Source organism: Grammomys surdaster, unplaced genomic scaffold (assembly GCF_004785775.1).
Source record: "Grammomys surdaster isolate TR1022 unplaced genomic scaffold, NIH_TR_1.0 99, whole genome shotgun sequence".
Taxonomy (NCBI): Eukaryota; Metazoa; Chordata; class Mammalia; order Rodentia; family Muridae; genus Grammomys; species Grammomys surdaster.
Genome location: NW_021604578.1, coordinates 16,148,477 through 16,167,062, shown reverse-complemented (window position 1 = coordinate 16,167,062; position 18,586 = coordinate 16,148,477).

Here is an 18,586-nt window from a genome sequence, read left to right as displayed (position 1 = left end):
GCCTCTTATTTTTTGAACATTTCCCTTTAATGAATCTCAATGCTAATCTCCAGCTAATGAAAAAAACAAGTTTCTCTGATGAGGGTTAAAAAATATTAACTAATTAATGAGTATAAGGGTAAGGTCTTCGGGGCAGTTCATTTCTATGTCAACTGTCTTTAATCGTTTGTTAATAGACACTCAACTCAAGTTGTTTCCATAACATGGCTGTTGAAAAGAAAGAAAGAAAGAAAGAAAGAAAGAAAGAAAGAAAGAAAGAAAGAATAACCACCATGAAAATAAGAGTCAAAGCAGCACATGAATGTTTGCTAATTTAATCCCCTTTGGTTTCCCCCATGAGAGCAATTTCTGGTTGTATAAGAATTTTATTTTTAACTTCATTTGAAAGTGCCATACAGTTTTCAAAAACTGACTGTACCAATTTACATTGCCACCCAGAGTACACCAGGGTTCCTGCCCCGTCTTCCAAACATGTCAGTGTTTGATTTGTGTTTGTACAAGAGGGAGATATCCTAACTCAATATGCATGTTCAATTGATCTGTGCCATTTTTATATCTGTTTGTGTTTGGAGAAATGTCTGTCCAGATATTTTGCCCAGGTTTTAATCAAGTTATTTGGGGTGTTTGGGGTACTAAATTGTGAGTCATTTATTCCTGTAAGATGTTTGCTCTTTATTGGCTACACAAACTCTGTTTTTCCCAGTGTGCATATTCTCTTTTTATTTTGTTAATTTGTCATGAAAAATATGCTTAGTTTGGTGAACTTTTTTCTTCTCTTTTGTAGCATGAGCAATTGGTACAATTAAAAAAGAAAGATCATTGCTAGAGTTAATGTGCAGATTTTCCCCAGTGTTCTCTTCTAGGAATTTTATGTTTTCAAGACAAGCATGTGAGCCTTTCTTCCATTTTTAGTTGATTTTTGCATATTGTGTAATAAGAACTAATTTCAATACTTTTCGTGTGCAAAGCCAGTCTTCCTGGCACTATTTAGTTCCCTATAACATTTCCCCATTGTGTCTGCTTGGCATCGTACATTTGGATTTATTTCTGGCCTCTCTATTCTGTTCTACTGGTCTGTTTTTATATTAGTACCATGCTGTTTGGCTCACCATTGCTTTATAATAAGATTTTAATCCAGGAAGGATGCTGCCTCCAGCTTTGCTTTGGTTCCTCAGTATTGCTTCAGCTATTTGGCTTTGTTATTGTTGCTGTTGTTAATGTGTGGTTCATACAGAGTCTCAGATTACTTTGTCTATTTCTATGAAAGATGCTATTGGAATTATCACAGAGAGCATGGTAAATCTGTACTTTGCTTCTGTTATTCTCAACCTTCCTCATGTTGCTACTCTTTAATACAGTTCCTCATGTTGTGGTGATTTCCCCAACCATAAAATTTTTTCATTGCTACTTCATAATTGTAATTTTGCTAGAGTTATGAATTGTAATGTAAATATCTGATATGCAGCATATCTGATATGGCACCCTATGAAAACATTCTTCAACTCCCCAAGGAGTCTCTACCCACAGTTAAGAACCACAGCTTTAACTTAGCTAAACATTTTATTAATATTAATTTTTATTCATGAACGTATAATACTTTTCCACCTACTCAGGCTTTCACTTTATTTCAGTAATATTATGAAGTTTTCAGCATACAAAGTGTTCATTTTCCTGCTTATGTTTATTCCTAAATATTTTTCTTTATTTTTTTATTATTGATAATAAATAAATAAATAAAGATATATTATTATTTATATATCTATATTGTTGATATTTAATTTTTTTAGACAACTTGTCATTTGTATATACAAATGCTACTAACTTGCATGATGGTTATATATTCTACAATTTGTGTATTAAACCAAAAATATTTTTAAGTAATTTATTTATTTGTGTGTGTGTGTGTGTGTGTGTGTGTGTGTGTGTATGTGTGCATGTGCATAAGCTTATGTGTACTACATGTATGCAGGAATCCAACAAAGCCAAAAGAAGGTGTTGGATATCCTGGAACTAGAGGTACAACCAGCTGTTGAGTTGCCCTGTGGATGCCAAGAACTTAACCTGAGTTCTCTGCAAGAGCAGTATCTTAGTCAAGGTTTCTGATGCTGTGTTAAAACATCATCAACCAATTCACTTGAGGATGAAAGGGTTTATGTCATCTTGCAACTGTCAGGTCAGACGCCATCACTGAGCAAAGTCAGGAGAGGAACTCAAGGCAGAAACCTAGAGGCAGGAACTGAAGTAAAGCCATGGAGGAATGCTGTTTACTGGCTTGCTCCTTGAGGCTTGCTCAGTTTCCTTTTTATACAACTCAAGACCATCTGAGTTGGCACCACCCACAGTGGTCCAGGTTCTCCTATACCAATCATTAACAATAACAAAACAAAACAAAAAAACCCCCACAGATCTGCCTAAAGATCAGTCTTAATGGAAACCTTTCCTCTGTTGAGAATCCTTCTTCCCAGATAACTCAAGAGTGTGTCAAGTTAACATAAAAACTGAGCAACACATAGTAAGTGCTCTAAGCCACTGAGCTCTCTAGCCTCTCAACAGGATTGTGTGTGAGTGTGTGAGTGTGTGTGTGTGTGTGTGTGTGTGTGTGTGTGTGTGTATGTGAATTTTTAGGATGTTCTTCATATAAGTAATGTCATGTGCAATAAAGGTAATTTCATCTTTCTCTTTCTGGTTTGGATGCCTTCCCTTTATTCTCCTTCACTGACGCTATGACTAATACTTCCAGTGCTGTGCTGCTAGAAACAAAAGTAGTAAGGTGGGAGTGTCTGCCTTGTATCAAATATTGAACCCGGAAGAGGGGAGAAGGAATGGTGGGAACAATCGAGAAGAGAGACTTGCATGGTGGTGGTGATGGCAGGGGGTTGGGAGGGTATTGCAAGTGTCCAAGAGCCTGCAATAAAGCCTGCTGCTTCCTGAGTAAAATCCAAAGATTGGCAATGATAAACCATAGCTTATTTTACATGGTATTTATCATGCAACATATCCAAACTCTATCTACTTAAGAAAAACCTAGAGTACTAAACAATTATATAAGCTATTGTCTTCATACCCTGCCATATATCCCTGTACTTGTGTGTTACAGATCTGCTCCTCTGTGTCGTTTGACACATGTCCTCCTTTCTTCTACCCCTGTGTATCCATAGCTAATGTTTCATTCTTTATCCTCTATTTTACCTTTTTGTCCTATTTCACCTAACATAAAGCCTTCCAGGTATGTATGTCATGCTGTGGTCAAATATCTAGCTCTCTTTCTTTGTAGGCTAAATAATATTCCATTCTATCTACGTATGTACTTTATCTACATATGCACTTTATCTGTCAGAGATATTCTAGGTTATTTTCATATGCCTAGTGTGAAATTGTTGTAAACTTTTAGTTACTCATTGATTATAATGTTAGCTGTGGGATTTTCATAAATGGACCTTATTATACTCCATTAAGAAATGTCAGCAAGAAAATATTCTGAATTGGGTCAATTTTTTTTGTATCATCTGAGATGATTATCTGGCTTTGAGTTTTTATCCCACTACTATAGTACATTGGATTGATTGATTTGCATGAGTTAAAAGCGGCCTTTCATGCCAAAGATAACTCTCACTGCTTGTAGCGGATGAGACTGTTGATGTCTTGTTGAAACTTGGCTTGCCACTAATTCTGCTTAGGATTTTGACATCAGTGTTTAATAGAGATGTTGATCTGTAGCTTTCTTCTGTTGTGATGTCATTGTCTTGAGTACCACAGCAATGCTGGCCTTGTATGATGTATTTAGGAGTATTCCTTCTAGCTTTACATTATTGAATTTTTTTTTTAAAGTACTGGTGATTCTTTGAAACATCTGGTAGAAGTCAACCATGATGCCAGCTGGTCCTGGGTTTTTCTTTGTTGGTAGATATTTAATTACTTCTTCAAACTCTTTATTATTAATGTTTGGCTCAAGCTGTTTCTTCCTGATTCAATCTAGGTAGGTTATGATTTTCTGGGATGCCATCCATTTTCCTCTAACTTATCCAATTTGTTGGCATCTAATTGTTTGTAATAATTTTTATGATTCCTTTTAGTTTGAAGTATCTGTTATAACATCTTTACTTTTGCTTCTGATTTTCCTCTGAGTCCTCTCTTTATTTCTTAGTTTGCCTAGCTTCAAAAAAGCAAACTTCTTGGTTTTATTTTTTAATGATTTTTTTCATTATGTTTGTTTTGACATTTCTAATTCCCTTCTTTCTGCTATCTTTGGACCTGATGGGTTTTCTTCATCTGTGCTCTGCAGGTTAAATGATAGACTGTATATTTGGCCCCTCTATTATTACTTTTCTCCTTTATTATTTTAAAGAAAGGTGTTTATTCATATAAAATCACCTCAGAATTGCTTTTTCTGCACTTTGTAAGTTTTGACATGCCATTTGTGTGTGTGTGTGTGTGTGTGTGTGTGTGTGTGTGTGTGTGGTGTGTATATATACTTTTCTTTAGAGCCTTGGCACTTTAGGAACATATTTTATCATTTTAGAATATATGCAGGGTGCTGGAGAGATGGCTCAGCGGTTAAGAGCACAGGCTGCTCTTACAGAGGACCTGGATTCAACTCCCAGCACTCACAAGGCAGCTCACAGCTGTCTGTAACTGTAGCCCCAGGGGATCTAATCCCCTCCACTGGAATCTACAGACACTGCACAAATACAGTGCACAGATATACAAGAAGGCAAAACACCCCTACACAGAAAATAAAGACAAATAAAATCTTGCCGGGCAGTGGTGGTGCATGCCTTTAATCCCAGCATTTGGGAGGCAGAGGCAGGCGGATCTCTGAGTTCAAGAGTTCGAGGCTAGCCTGGTCTACAGAGTGAGTTCCAGGACAGCCAAGGTTACAGCTACACAGAGAAACCCTGTCTCGAAAAAAAAAATTGCAAATTTTCCAAGGTTCCCTTCTGCTATTGAGTCCTTGTTCCACATAACTCCCCAATGATTGCCACTTGGGTGAAGGGGTCTCCTCCCTGTTCTATAGACTTTAACCCTGGGACTAAGGCACACTAATAGATTGAGTGAAGATGGAGTACTTCAGAACCCTGATGCCCATGGAACATGAGTATGGGTATAATCAGGGGCCCAGTATCACTAGAGTGACAGCTCAAGTGTCAGGAGACGGGGTACCATGAAGTATTTCCTTTGGATCCTGGAGTGTAAAACACAGTAGTGTTTCAAACTCTGGGAGAAGAGGTACTATAACAGAAAGATTCATGACGATATGCATGGCATTTCCTTGTACGTCAAGGACTGCCACAGTAGTCCCCCCAAAGAGGTTCATGCAGCTACCTCGAAGTACAAGTAAGTACTCTGGCATACAGAAAGCAAGACATCATATGAGCCAGGATACTGAGGTCCTGACTGGCCCCTCCTACCCAGAGTTCAAGTTCTCAGGAGTATGAACCATCAGGCTTGTGCTCACTCATAGAATGTCACAGCTTCTCTGCCTGCACAGTGTGTCAATGGGCCAGTATACCTGGCCCCCTGGGGACAGTTGGCTATGTGGGCTAGAATGCAAGCATTAGGGCTGCTTCAAAATCCAAAGCTCTACTTCCTAGGAGCAAAGCCACAACTAGTTTGGGCTCCCACAGATGGCATCCCCCTGTGGGCTGGATTGAGAAAGCTCAGCAATGGAAGCAACTGGGATGAAAATGGTAAGCTTCCTAGAAGATGTGTTGCAATGACGTCACTTCAGCCTGTGACTGATGTACGTATGTGTAAACAAGACAGCAAAGACTGAGTCACGAAGGACTATAGCAGCCAGTGGCCTCTGCAGGGCCACAGGGATCGGGGCACAATGGAGCCCTAAGCATCATTCTAAGCTTGGCCCAGAGCCATGGAGAACAATAAGCTGAGTAGTAATGATGCCTGCAAGTATTGCTCAGCTTTTTCTATGAAGAAAGTTCCTCTTGGTTTGAGCTGACCCCACTTGGATATGGGATAGCTACAGTAAGATGTACTCTTCTTTTCTTTCTGCAATTAGTCTAGCTTTCTGTGCCCCACATAGATTTTTCTCCTCTTCAGTCACTGCGATCAAATGCAATTGTTCCTTTGTTGCTTGCATCTTTTTCTATGTGGAAAGGTGGAGATTAGCCATGTCCTGTTGACCATCATCCTAAATCCACAGAGCTCCTCCATCTCCAATCCCTTCCAATCTCAATCCTCTCACACTCCTGTGGACCCTCTTTTTCCCACTATACTTCTAAGCCAACATGGTCCATGGTTCAGTGGCATTAGTGTCATCTGGGAGCTTATTAACAACTTAGAATCACAGCATATGTGCATGTGTGTGCGCAAACACACACACTCACAGGTACCACGAATACTCACATACATACACATGTGAGCACACACATTTACACATACACACACCAGCACACCACTTACACACATACTCATATATACCACACAGACACATGCACATCTCCTACATACACATACAGACACACACATCATACGCCACACAAACAAACACTCATACACATAAACTCAACATGCCCATGTACATACTGGACACATCACACAACACACACACACACACACACACACACACAACTATTGAGTGAGGATTTGCATTTTAGCAAGATCCTCAGGTAGTTGGTATGCAAGATGAGCCCAGAAACAGAGCTGTGCATGCACTGGAACCCAGGCCTTCCAGACAAATACACACTGGCCTCAGAGGCTATCACCAAGCAACTCAGGAAACATGAACTGGAATCAGCTACTGGATATACACTGGCTCAGTGACCACATGAGAGGGACCTGAGAACAAGTAATTGATTTACAGCATCATCTGGCACTAACCCGCTGAAAGCCAACTTGTCTCCCTCTGAATTGATGTAATTACCAACATGAGGGAAAGCAGGTCCTTTCTTCAGGTCAAGTAACCTTGTTATTTATCAGCCTGTGCTAGCTCAGCTTCTGATTAGCAATTTATCCTGGGTAGGTGGGTATTGACTGACCCAACTTGGCTCCTGTTTTTCATTCTGTTCCCACTGGCAATGATTATTAGTTCTCAAGATGATGAAAATGTAGCTGTTGCTCTGCATATGTGCACTTCGTTTGTGCTTTTCTGGTTCTTATTTTCTCACCCTTCTTAACCACAGAAGATGACTGCTCCTCACAATATTAAGAAAAAGCATGCTGGCACTTCCGGGTGTTGCTTTGAACTGTTCCTAGCACTGTTGATTGGCTATCTCATGAGCTAGAAACAAAATTGTTTCAAAAGCCATGTTGGAATCCCCTCAGTTACACGGAGATCATATTCCTGCCTCCTTCATTTGCCATATACTGTAAGCCAGTCCCAAGCAGCACAGGCTGTCACCAGCACAGAAGTCATGTTTAGAGTCATGTTTAGATATTTCTTGGAACTTTGAGTGTATTGATATAAGATAATTCCTTCAGTGGTTCCCAAGCTAGACCCCAAGAGTTGGAGATCATTCTCTTATCAGACCACTAATTAACTATGGGCAAACAAAATGAAATCCAAATGGGTTTTTAGCTGGTGCTTCGAGGAGGGTTTGAATCAAATGGATGATATGCACATCTGAGTTGTGTCTATTTTAAAGAACATTAAATTCTTGAATGTGATTATTTCTTCATGGTAGTTTTTCCAATTCAGACTTCTAGTTTTCTTTTATCCTGAAAAAAGGACACATAGGGATGCTTTAATTCTTGTAATTGTTTTCCACAGATACAACCATTCTCTGGATCACAGGTAATAAAAGAAGAAGGAAAATGGAGAAATGAGATGTTTAGAGAGAGAGAGAGAAATGAAGAAAATTGGATGTGGCTTCACGCCTAGTAAGTCTCCTGAGGTAGAAGGCAGTTGAGGGTTGTGCTGAATGGGAATGGAGCATTGCTTAAAGGAGATTCCCAGACATACGACTGCAGACTAGAAGGTCTACCATTCAGATACCACGTGTTCTCTTACGCAGTGATTTTCTAGTGTAGTGATCCCCCCTCCCACCTCCCCGGGCACATTTTGGTTTACAGAGCTAGTGAGGGAATTATATTTCTGGCATCTGGTGAATCAGAGTCTGAAATCATGCTTAAAATTCTACATAAGACTGCACATTCATTCATTCCCTTAGCATCCCGGCCTCACCTCCACCCCTCCTGTTCTCAGCTTCCTTGAGGCTAGAGCTGTAGCTGAGGCTGCAGATATGGCTGCTTCTCCTTCTTCAGGCAGCTTCTCCACCAGGCTACTTCTCCATGGTTCTTGCACTTGTTACACCCCATGCCTTTTTCTCAGATCCAACTATGTTACCCCTTCACGTTCATTAGTGTTTGCTCAGATAGCATCCTTGCTATTGGACATTCCCTAACCTTCTCATGGAAAATGGAACTGAAACATGCCTCCCTCTGTCCTAGCCTTGTTTTCTGCTTCATTTTTCTTCATAACACTGAGGACCTTCTGACAGAGTGTGCATTTTACTTATTTCTTTTTATTACAGGGGTTCATTAAAATGGAGGCTTCATGACAACAGTACTTTTTATCTGTCCACCCACTGTTAATCTTTAGCATCTACAGCAAGCCTAATATACTAGCTGTTTTATATATATACATATAACTGAATGAATCAAACCACCAAGGAAAAGTGCAAGATAAAATATAGGTGAAAACTAAGTCATATCAAATCAAAAATACTTGTGATGGAAGATTTATAAAAAAATGAATTTCTTATCTCAATATCTCACTTGAGAGTTGGCTAAGTAATTAAGAATGCATCCTGATTTTTCAGAGGACCTGGGTTCCATTACCAGCAAAATCCTGTGTCTCCAGCTCCAGGAAATTTGACACTCTCTGTTTTCTTTTGTAGAGAACTATACTTGTATGCACAAGCCCACTCACAGGCACCCACAAACAAATAATTTTAAAAAGAAAAAATAGATTTGGAAAAATATAAAACCTAGATACATGTTACTGCCTTTATTTCTGTTCCTGTGATAAAACACCATGACCGAGGCAATTTATAAAAGGAAGTATTTATTTAAGCTTATATTTTCAGACAGATGAGAATCCATGGCAGGGTAGCATAGAAGCAAGCAACAGGTATGACAGCAAGAGCAGGAAGCTGAGAGCTCAAATCTTTAATAGTAAGCATGCAAACAGAGAAAGTAATCAGGAAGTGGTATGGGACAATAAATACTCAATGTCTGCCCCCAGTGAATTATTTCCTCCAGCAAGACCAGTCCTTCTAAAACTCTCAAAGACATGCAACCAGCAGGAGATCAAGTGTTCAAATATCTGAGCCTATGCAGGCTGTTCTATTGAAACTGCTTCACTGTCCTGTAGAAATGCTCTTTTATTGTCAAAGAGTTGTAAGTATAGGAGAGGAATGTGTTGAATGCTTGAAAGTAGCGTGTCTAACATCTCCGAATGAGAGGGCAGTGGGTTCTAGATAACTGCTGCCCACTCTATTAGCGATAACTCATGATATGACATTGAGAACTTCACAACCTATTAAGAAGGAAGATCTCATGTTAGGAGCCCTATTAGAGGAGTACCTGTTTGTGTGTCTCAACCAGAAGAGATGCTTGGTAGATGCATTGCCTTAATTTTGGTGATAGCAACACAAGCGTTTATTTGTCCATCTTCAAGCTCATGGAATTGTGCACATTGAATATGTGCAACTCCTTTTCTTTTTATCAGTTTTACCACTATGGCACTGTTGTGGAAGAAAAAAGGAAGAGAATAACGTTGGCTTTATAGACACAAAGCTGTGGGAAAATTAGTAAAAATATATCTTTAGTAGTTTACTGCATGAATAAAACCTTTGTAGGGAGAGAAGCAAGAAGGAGGAGGCCCTTCAATCAACCTGGACATTGTTCTCTGGATTCTGACTCAGGCTCAAAATGAAAAGACAGTTCCCACATTGCTATTAACAAACCAAAAATTAGGAATGAAGCAAGTTGTGATCTCATACATGACTGGAAAAGAAAAATGGCCCTCCAGAGCCCAGGAGTTTTTCTGATTAGGATACAGTCATGGAGTTTTGGCTTCTCCTGGCCAGTTCTTGACATCCTAGAGCTTCGCATTTCTCCAAAACAGAGCTTTTGAGTCATATAGTCATGTAAGTGATTGTAAATGATGGACAGAAGGAACGTCTTTAAGTCTGGCAGAAAAGCATGCTCTGATCCATATATCAACAAGAAGTTGTCAATAACTGTGCTGTGCCAATTGATTGATTGGTTGATTGACTGATTGATTGATTGACTGATTGATTGATTGATTTGAGACCAGGCACTGCTATGTAGCTCTACATGACCTGGAACTTTTACTTAGATCAGCTGGCCTAAGAATTGCAGCAATATTCCTACTTTGCCCTACCAAGTGCTGGGGTTATAGGTGCATGTCACCATACCCACCCACTATTTATACCAATTCTTAAACATATTTATCTTTCAGTCTTGTCCTATCCTACATCTTATTAAAATGTATTTTGTGGGACTAAAGAGATGGCTCAATGGCTAAGATTACTTGTTGCTCCTCCAGAGGACCCAAGTCCAGAGAATCTTATTTCTTCTTGTAGCTTCAACAGGTATCTACACACACACCTGGCCTACAAACACTTGAGCTCTCTCTCTCTCTCTCTCTCTCTCTCTCTCTCTCTCTCTCTCTCTCTCTCTCTCACACACACACACACACACACACACAGAGAGAGAGAGAGAGAGAGAGAGAGAGAGAGAGAGAGTAAAACAATTAATATGTAAGTGTTTATAAATCAGTGCCTCCTCTAGTTCTCACACTTAGCCATAAGCCTGAGGAGACCCCTGAAGGTCAGAGTCATTCAACCGCCTAGTTCCGGAGGCACCATAAACTTATGGCCTCATACAAACCAGACCTTCCCTCAGAATCCTTACAGGAAAGAGGCTACCACATGTGGAAAACCACAGCTACAAATAACTCTGCGACACTTATGTGGAAAAAGATGTACAGCATTAAGAACTTCACAGAAAAAGTAGAATCCCAGATGACAGAGGACTAGACAGATGAGACTGTTGAAATAGTGTTTCAAGGATGAAAGTGATGCTCACTAGCCCAAAGCAAAGACAAGCCTTCAAAGAGACAGGAGGAAGCCTTCCGGTCAGCCTTGAAGGTGTGACAACAGATAGGTACCAAGTCCCTAGAGGACAGTGGTAGTTATTGTCCTTAGCTAGAATGTTACATTCGAGAGTGCTGTAGTTGGAAACAAATATATAATAGCCAGTTTACTTTGTAAAGAGAGAAAAACAGGCCTGATTTGAACCTTGTCAGGGATTACAAATGGAAACCCACACACCATATGCCTAAATCATAAACCAAACAAGTAAACCAGTCAACAAAATATGTTCTCTTCTACCATTTTAATAATAGACCTTCTCGTTATCTGGAAGTTGAGTTTCCAAGCTGAAATTTGCCTCAGACTATGGCATCAGAATAAGGAATCTAGAAAAATCAACCTAGAGCTCTGGTTCTGGCCTACCCTCTTTTATTTCAATGGTCAATACTAGTCTACACCCTGTCCTATATGTGTTAGTTAGCTTTATTCAACTTGACCCAAACCTAGGTATATCCATGAAGAAGGAATCTCAACTTAGAAATTGCCTCCATCAGATTGGCCTATAGCAAGTCTATGGAACATTTTCTTGATTAGCGATTGATATGAGAAGGCCCAGCCCCCTTGTGTGTGGTGTCATCCCTGGGCAGGTGGTTCAGGGTTGTATAAGAAACCAGGCTGAGCAAGCCAAATAGTAGTCCAAATTAATTATAGATAGATGATAATGATAAATGATAGATATTAGTTAGATCAATCATACTGAAATACATATATTTCATATATATGAATATATTCATATATATAAAAAACAATATTAATTAAAACACAAACTATTTTACCCAGAAAAAAATAATAACTTCAGAAAACACTTTAAAGCCTGGGGATTTTTTTTTTCATGATCAAGAGCTCTAAATCATGGCAAGTCATTATTTCAGTTGGTAAAGTATATAGAAAAGCCCTAAATTCAATCCTCCTGTACTGTAAAATTGGGTGGATTGTTAGCATTTCTTCTAGGTTCCACCCAATAGTTACCTAGCAATAGTCAGGTACTATCCTGGTTTACAATAAACGAACTGTTTGGCCTCTCTCCTCTCCTCTCCTCTCCTCTCCTCTCCTCTCCTCTCCTCTCCTCTCTTCTCCTCCCTTCCCCCTCCTCCCCTCCCCTTCCTCTCCTCCTCTCTGGCCTTTCTCTCTCTCTGGCCTCTTTCTCCCTGTCCTCTTCCCCGCATGTGTTCATGGCTGGCCTCTTCACTTCTTTCTCTCTATTCTCTTTCTGTCCTTCTTTACCTTCTCATGCCACAAATAAGTTTCATTTTATATTGACCTGTCATATGGCTGGTACCTCAAGGCGGAGGGTCTCAGCATGGGTCTGCTGAGGCACCACCTCCTGTTGCATCATGGAGTGGCATTACAAAATTTATCGGTAAGTATAATCCCAGAGGTACACAGCAATTTTGACCATTGTCTTAAAAACAGTGGGAGAGGGGTGAGTCAGCAAGGGAATGGAGAAATAAAAGCTGAGTTTACGTAATAAGACTCTATATACTTTTCTTCCCTGGACGTTTTTACAAATAAAGCCTGGTACATGGCAAGTCCTATGTCTTGTGCTACTTTCCCATCATAAGCCAAGAGTTTCTGTTAAAATAACTTATCTGTTAAGTTTAATGCAAACTTCCTATGTCCCCTCTATGAGTGGAATCAGGTGATAACCTATACTTACAAGCTATTTCATTTGAGGCCACTGTTGTTGAATGTGTACAGTATGTCTGCTGGGGAGACCGTATAGACACTCTTCCCCAGAGTATGACCACCTGTTTGTTGTATACGAGAATTCTTCTTAAATTTGCTACACGAGTTTTATGTATTCTATATTTTTCCTATTTTGTTCAGTTTCGAGTTATAAACATACCACAAGTTAAGTTCTCTTTTTCTCTTCTAAGCTTTATTCATTTTCTTTGAAATTCATCCAGACACATCGTGATGATCCAAGGAGCCATGCTTTTTGACCTCTCTGGAATCTGACTAATTTTGACCACGACAACTGTCCTCTTTACAATCTTCTGGGAAAGAAGTTCAGCTCACCATTCTGGATCTGGACAGCTGCAAGCCTTCCTTTTATCAGGTAAATGTGAGCCAAGGTGGAGCTGGAAGACAGATATTGAATATGATCATTTTAATAAGTTTCTAACTTAGAAAATGTTAGAGCCATAGAAAAGTTGCAAATGTAGAATCTCTCTACAGTCTTCACCTCATTTTTAACTTGTTACTATTACCACGGAAGAATTGTGAAAGTTAACAAATCAACATTGGTATATAGTGCTACTCAATGAACCCCAGATTCTGTGTACCTGTCAGTTTTTGTACCAGTATCCTTTTTCTGCCCCAGCACTGACTTCAGGGTACACAATGTGCTTGGTTTTCATGTCTCCTTAGCCTCTGGAATATGACAGATTCTAAGTCTCTCCGTAGTTTATAAGACAGTGAAAGTCTTACAGCCACATATGGAAGAATGACTCCAAGTAGTTTAAAGAGATGAACATGAGATCTGAGTCTATGAAGTGACTAAAAAAAAGACAAAGCTTCATGACATTTGTCTGAGATGTGGTTATTTACATTAAGATTGTCTAAGTGCAGGGAATAAATGCTACGCACACACACGCATGCACACAGGCATACACACCTACCACCTCTTATCCCCTTCCCACAAGATTTCCTAAAACTGAAAGTTTTCTTCATAGCAATGGAGACAATTAACAGAGCACCAAAACATCTTATAGAGGGCAGGAGACCACACAATCATCCCTATAACAAGGAACTCGATATATACAAGGAGCTCAAGCGACTCAACAACAGGAAAACAAACAAGCATATTCCTTTAAAAGTGAGCAGAGCACCTGAATAAACACTTCTCAAAGGAAGATATACAAATGCCCAGCCATGATGAGCTATCACCCACAACATGTTAGGTTGCTTATTATAAAAACGATGAGAGATAACAGGAGTTGGCAAGGATATGGAGGAAAAGAAACACCTGTGCACCGTGGGTGGTGTCGTAAGTGAGCACAGACAGTTTGGGAAACAGTGCAGAGTTTCCTCACAAAATAATTAAAACCAAATTACCATACAACTCAGCAATTTCACTTCTGGGTATCTGTTTGTCTTAGCTTTACATCACTGCAACAAAATGCCCAATGCATGCATTTTTTGAATCCATCTTAAACAAAAGAGGTTTATTCTGCTTCTAGCTTTGAGACAATGAAAGTCCAAAGAAATAGGCGATTCCAATTCTTCAGCCTTCCTGAGGTTCTGTTGACAGATGGCCTTATGATGATGGAAGTTTGTCGGGAGTGGGGGAGGCGGATCATGCAGTGAGACAGGAAGCCAGGAAGCAGGCTTTCCATTGTGAGAACTAAATCAGTCTATGAGCTGAGACTACCATTTGTTCCTTCCAAAAGCAGCAGCTCAGTGACCTCGCTTTATAAAGGTTTCCACCACCTACACGCTAGTACACCGAGAACAAAGCTTCCAGAAACATGAGCCCATGGGGGTTGAACCAAATTCCAGTCTTAATAAAATCCAGAGGAGTCTAACTTGGTGTGGGGAAGGGACATTTGTACCGCTATGTCCTACGCATCACTGTTCAAAACAGCCAAGAAAAGAAACCATTGCAGTACCCATCAATGGATAAAGGAATAAAGGGATAAAGGGATTTTAAGCTATTTTGCATATGTACAATGAAATACCATTCAACCCTTGAAAAGGAGTGAAAGTTGTCATTTACAATATTAATGACGTCAGTAGATATAGTGTTAAGTGAAATGAGTCAGGCATTATGAAATAAATATTAAGTAAACTTACTTACCTATAGTCTTAGCAAATCAAATTTATAGAAATGCCCAGTAGAATGGTGGTTACCAGAGGCAGGATGTGGGAAGAACACAGAAAGCCTTGCTGAAAGGGTATACTACTTCAGCTTGGCAGTGTAGAAGGAATAAATTCTCCTTGATGGACATTATGGTGAATATATTTCTTAATAATATACTGTATATTTCAAAGTAGAAGAGATGAATGTAAGTGTTCTAATCACAAAGAACAGATAAACGGTTAAGAAAGTGAATATGTTAAGTAGCATGAGTCTGTCTAATAAGCATCACATAGTACTCACATATATAATTTCCTCTTTTTCCATTTTTCTTTTTATTGAAAATAGATTCTTTTCTCATATAATATATCCTGAATATATTTCCTCTCTCTACTTTTCCGAGTTTGCTCTCATCTCACCTCCCACGAGCCACTAATTCTCTGTCTCTCATTTGGAAAAGAACCGGCTTCTAAGGGATAACAACAAAACACACAACAAAATATAATAAGATAAAACAAAAGCTATCACATCAAAGTTGGACAAAACACACCAACAGAAGGAAAGAGCCCAAGAAAATGCACAGGGATCAGAGACCCACTTGTTCACACATCCAGGAATTGCACAGAATGATTAAACTGGAAGCCATAATATGTACTAAGGAAACCTGGTACAGATCCATTCCAGCCCTCTGAATGTTGCTTTAGTCTCTGTGATTCCATGTGAGCTTTGCTCATGTTGATTTAGAGGGCCTTGCTTCCTCACTGTCCTCCATGCCCTCTGGCTCTTACACTCTTCCCACCTCCTCTTCTGTGGTTCTCCCTGAGCTCTGAGGGGAGGGATTTAATAGAGACATCCCATTTAGGGCTGAGTGTTCCAACGCCTGTCTCTCTGTCTCTGTCTCTCTCCGTCTGTCCCTGTCTCTCTCTCTGTCTCTGCCTCTGTCTGTCTCTGTCTGTCTCTCTTCCTCTCTCTTTCTCTCTCTCTCTCTTTCTCTCTCTCTCTCTCTCTCTCTCTCAGTCTCTCTCTTTCTGTCTCTCTCTGTCTCTCTCTCAGTCTCTCTCTCTCTCTGTCTCTGTGTGTGCGTGTGCGTGTGCATGTGTGTGTCTCATCTCTCTCCCTCTCCCTCTAATGCCTGGCTATGAGGAAACAGAGTGCCACCAAAGGAAGCTTCCAGTAGTGGGGATTGGGTTACATATAGATGAGTTGTTGGCCAAAGGGATCCCATGGGAATATCTACCCAGCTTATACTCATTGAACATGGAAGAGTCAAGCTGATAGCTACACAGAGTCTTCAGCCCTATGTCTTTGGTTCAGAAAGGTACTCTCCAGGCTTCCAAAGAAGAAACGTAGGAGAAATATAATCACCAAGCCAGATACAAACCCTTCATCTAGAATGGTGTCTTGCCTGCAAGATCTGCTAGGGCAAAGGTGTCACAAAGCTTGTGGGAGAAACCAACCAATAACTGCCTTGATTTAAGACTGCTCTGCAAGATGGAACCCGTACTCAGTGCTATTGAGTAACCAAGACCAAGAGCTAGATACCCCAGAGACTAGGTTTAAATAAAGTAGTACTAGTCTTAACACACACACACACACACACACCATATGTTTTTTCACTTGCTACATAAAACTTAAAATAAACCTAAATAACAAACATAAAAGTCAGTGAGCTTTTTCTATTTTTTTTATTGGCTGAGAAAAGGCGAGGCTCCTTAGGGAGAGAAGGAAAAAATACAGGGAAAAGGTTGGAGAAGGGTTAAAGAGGAATAGGAGAATACAGAGATCTGATCAGGGAAATGTAATAGGAAGGGCTTCTTAGGGAAGGGAGAGGAAGGTAAGTGTAGCAGAAGGAGGGAGGTGGGTATCATAATAATAAGGATGTCTGGAGAACCCACAAGGACTCATACTGTTAACAATTTACCTTAAAATCTACACTCCACAGAACCCATGTATAAATATACATATATAGTTTTAATCAATTTTCCTACCTGGGCTAATGGTGGTCCCTGCAAAAGCCAAAAACCTCCTAACAAATACTAGGTATGAGAAGCCTTGTTTTGAGCTGTTGGCTAGGGGATCTTTCCAAGATACTCTCAAAATATACAGCCTATTGCAGTTTCTCTTGGTTGCCCCAGACATGCAAAGCACTATAAGGTAAGTCCCTATAGCTGCAGACACCACACACTTGAAAATCAGGGCTGTGAGACCTCTGATCTGAAACTGATCCAGATACCATCTTGTTGAGGACGACCTTTCGCAGTACCATAAGGTACAATGTCAGTTGCCATGACATGAGGCAGCCAACTGTCATATTCAACTAAGACACCTATGAACCACCTCAACCAACAACCCTAAGAGTGCAGTAATGGCATGCATACTTTGGTGGTAACCACTAGCTCTCTAATGGGACTTGAGACCCAGTCAAAGAAGGAAACCATGCATGGCACTGAAAACCTAGCCAACTAGTTAGTGCTTATGAAAACATAGTTATTGGAGTATAATCTACAACTAATAGTTTACTAAACTACATAATCCTTAACAATAATCTATAAACGTTTGTCCTTATATCTACAGATAAATATAGCTGTCGCCACTCCTCAAGGAAACTTGTCTTTGCAAGAGACAAAGACTACTACTGAAAAGCACAACCACTCAAAACACAAAGATATAGAGCTCTGTCCCAACGGATGCATCTTCCAAACACTTCCATATCTAAAGCTCACGGAACATTGCAGAAGAGGAGCAGGAAAACACTGTAAGAGTCAGAGAATCTTGTTGTAAGATTGGGTCTTCTAGTAATATCGGAAGCTACTCCCATAAAATCTTACCAATATGACTGTCCAAATGTGAGCTGAGCAAGAATAATATCAATGGACATATCAATCTGGACAGGGAAAAATCCCATGAAGCCTCAATCCAGAAAAGCTGGGAGTGGAAGAGATGGTCTTTACCAGGGAAAAGAACACCAGTTGGCTGAGTAGTACCAAATGGTCAACCCTGAAAAAAAAATACACGTGTGTGTATGTGTGTGTTTGTGTGTGTGTGTGTATGTGTGTATGTGTATAACATTGAATGGACTATACATATGTTGAGGAATATATATATGTATACATATATATATTCCTATATGCATATAGTAACAATTATTGAAAAAAGGCCATGAATTGGAATGAGACTGGGGAGGGTTATGTGTGAGTATTTGGAGGGAGGGAAGAAAAGGGAGAAATGTAATTAAATTATAATTTCAAAAAATAAATACAAAAAATTTTTTAAAGAGTCACTGTCACTCACACACCTTTAAAAAATGAAGAAATTCAAGTGAGGTTCTAAGATGATAACACGGTCAGAATAATGTGGAAGAGTTCAGATGTCACACACAGTAACCACTGCCCACATCTCTCATGATCATAACCATCATCCCCTCCCTCTGATCCAGGGCTTCCTGAAGGTCTATACATACCACATAAGGCAAGCACCATTATAGCATTATTTGCCAGGTATATGTTGCCCACAAAGTAGAATTCTCTGGTAAATTGTACAGGCATCCTTAGGACAAGTGTCAAGCCTCAATTAGTATGGTCTTTTCTTTCCAGCATCAACTTAAATGTATTGGGAGCTCCAATATTCCTACTTCTGTGGGGAACAAGAG